We start from the raw sequence: 2,789 nt of genomic DNA, 5'->3' as shown, positions 1-2,789 counted from the left end.
TCCTCGCCTCGTGCAGCACAAGAAATGTAGTATTGTGGATCTGCGGAGCACGGGGCGGGGACTGTGACGCTCCGAAGGCATGTCACGGGTGTGGCATTCTGACGCACCTGTGCGTGAATGCCCGGCGCGTCAGAGTCATACGCGTCTGCAGCTGGGGGGGGAGCGAGAGCCGGGGATGGGGGAAGAAGAGGAGGGACAAGAAGCAGAACGGCACGAGGAAAAGGGACACACGGCGGGAGAAGGAGGAAGAGAGACAGCAGCAGAAGAGGAAAAGGAAGAAATGGACATAGTGGAACCGGAAGGGAAGGAGGCTGAAAGAAGGAGGAGCAGGAGGCTGAAAGAGAGAGACCAGGAGGATGAAGGAGAGAAGGTGCTGGGAGGAGAGGTTGAAGGAGAGGAGGAGCAGGAGGCAGAAGGAGAGAAGGAGCAGGAGTGGAAGGAGACATGAGAGTGGAGGGCAAGAGAAGGTGGAGAGGAAAAGAGATGGAGAAGGAAACAGAGGGAGGAGATTGAGAAGACGGCGGTGGAGAAGAAGGAGATAGAAAGAAAGGAGACAGAGAAGGTAACGAGAGCGAAGGATTGGGTGAACACTGAAAGGGGAATTAAAGTCGTAAGATGTGGAAGAGGTATGAAAACTTTTGCCGGCTACTAAACATTACAGAGTCAAGAGGAAGGAGAGCTTGAGGGGAGGTGTGGAGAAAGAGGGGGGAGGCAGATCAGGGGGAGGGAGGGGGAGGTTGCAGGACCCTCGTGGGCTCCCTCTTCCTTCTCCTTTATACCCCTGTCTGAACTGGACCTCACAGGAATGGCCCAGGATTGGCGAGTGAGGGAGGCTTAAGCTCCCTGTTTATGGGCATGGGGTCCCCGGGCCGGAGTCGGGAGGGGGGGTGGTAGATTTGAGTGGGGGGCACGCACAGAGTGTGGGTTGCCGGGTAGTGGTGTTTGTTTCCAGGGGAGAGGGGATGGTGGCCGACGGTGGAGCGTCAGGAGTGGAGGAGGCGTCCCGTCGGTCGGGAGTAAGGGTGAGTGTTTTTTGGTTTATTTTATATGGGTATTTTTGGTTGGTTATGATGAATAGTTTTGAAATGTCTATTTGTGTTTATTGGGAATTTGTGTTTTAATTTATTGAGTGATGGAAAATTTTGGTTGGTTTGAACGTATAAATATATTTTGTAAAAAAAAAAAATCTGTTCTTATCAGTTTAATATCTGATATGTCCCCCATCGGGGGACTACATATTAAATGGATTTTTCGAACAGGGAGTCGGAAATGGGGCTTGCTCCATCCGCTCCACGCATCGACCCGGTATTGCAGTACCTCCGGAACGGTGCAACACTTCTCTCTCATTGTCAAGGAAAAAGAAATACACAAAGCTATGTAAAACAGCTAGCAGAAGAAGAGAAGGAATGAAAAAGAAGAAATCATCCAACTGAAACAAGGGCGAAGCCCCCTTCATGGGGCCCCCGTTTTCCCGCCCTTTTACCTAAAAAAAAAAAAAAAAAAAAAAACATTGGCCAGGATTGTGTGTGTGTGTGTGTGTGTCTGTGTGTCTGTGTGTGTCTCTGTCTGTGTGTTGTGGTTGTGTGTGTGTCTGTGTGTGTGTGTGTGTGTGGGTCTCTGTGTGTGTGTGTGTGTGTGTGTGTCTGTGTGTGTGTGTGTCTCTGTCTGTGTGTGTGTGTGTGTGTGTGTGTGTCTCTGTGTGTGGTGTGTGTGTGTGTCTCTGTGTGTGTGTCTGTCTGTCTGTCTGTTTTTGACCCCCCCAAAAAATACAATCACTTCACCAGGATTGTCTGTCTGTCTTCTGTCTGTCTGTCTGTCTGTCTGTCTGTCCTGTCTGTCTGTCTCTGTTTTTGACCCCCCCCAAAAAATACAATCACTTCACCAGGATTGTCTGTCTGTCTCTGTCTCTGTGTGTGTGTGTCTGTCTGTCTGTCTCTGTTTTTTGACCCCCCCCAAAGAAATACAATCACTCACCAGGAGTCTGTCTGTCTGTCTGTCTGTCTGTCTGTCTGTCTGTCTGTCTGTCTGTCTGTCTGTGTTTTTGACCCCCCAAAAAATACAATCACTTCACCAGGATTGTCTGTCTGTCTGTGAATTTTTACCCACAGCCCTCAAACTTGGAAGAGTGGGTTCGGGAACCACCCGCGGGCACCCGGCCTAGAGTGCACAGTGTGTGTCTCGGGCCCCGACCTCTGACTTCCATACGACTCTGGTTTCTCTTCATTACGCACAAGCCTTTCGCCTTTTACTAAAGACTTCCGTGGAGAGGAACACTTACGAGTTCAACATATTTTTGGAAGGGCTTTGCTTCTGGCAGAGCCCGGTATCTTGTTTCAAGAGAAATTGACAGAGATGACGCCGAGACTTTTTGCTCAGGCGTTTGACTTGAAGCCGGCTGACCGACCGACCGACCGGCGTATTTTCCACTCAAAGTAGTCGCTCGGGCAATTGAGTTCAAGCCCGACGACGACTGACGTGTTTTCCGGGCTTTGAACAAATAGTCGCACTAGGCTTAAAGAGCTAGTGACTTAAAGACGCATTAGCGACTTGTTAAAAAAACCCCGCCTGTCACCAGGGAAGCGTCGGTGGGGAGGAGACAACTTTTGCCAAACCGCTGAGGTCTGCCGAGACCCCCGGGGGCCCGGCGGGTGCAGGGGTCAATTTGTGGGTTATCGCTTCTCGGCTTTTGGCTCAGATCAAGCTTGGTACCGGAGGTGCACCAGAGCCCTCTGAGCCAAAAGGTCGAAGGAAGGCAGGAGGGAGGAAAGTTTATTGTTTTTGAGTTGCTT

At 50.7% G+C, this 2,789-nt stretch overlaps 1 non-coding gene and 1 pseudogene across 1 annotated transcript; both read left to right on the top strand.

The window, feature by feature from the left end:
• The first annotated feature begins 1,163 nt into the window (after nucleotides 1–1,163).
• Nucleotides 1,164–1,338, top strand: LOC115184368 (uncharacterized; annotated as a pseudogene).
• Nucleotides 1,339–2,204: 866 nt separating this feature from the next.
• LOC115184329 (U5 spliceosomal RNA) lies at nucleotides 2,205–2,321 on the top strand. Its single transcript, XR_003874296.1, has one exon. It is a non-coding gene; the product is annotated as a U5 spliceosomal RNA (small nuclear RNA).
• The last annotated feature ends 468 nt before the right edge of the window (nucleotides 2,322–2,789 follow it).

Source organism: Salmo trutta, unplaced genomic scaffold (genome assembly GCF_901001165.1).
Source record: "Salmo trutta unplaced genomic scaffold, fSalTru1.1, whole genome shotgun sequence".
NCBI lineage: Eukaryota > Metazoa > Chordata > Actinopteri > Salmoniformes > Salmonidae > Salmo > Salmo trutta.
The sequence above is the reverse complement of the archived record's forward strand: the minus strand, read 5'-3'. Positions and strand labels throughout refer to the sequence as shown.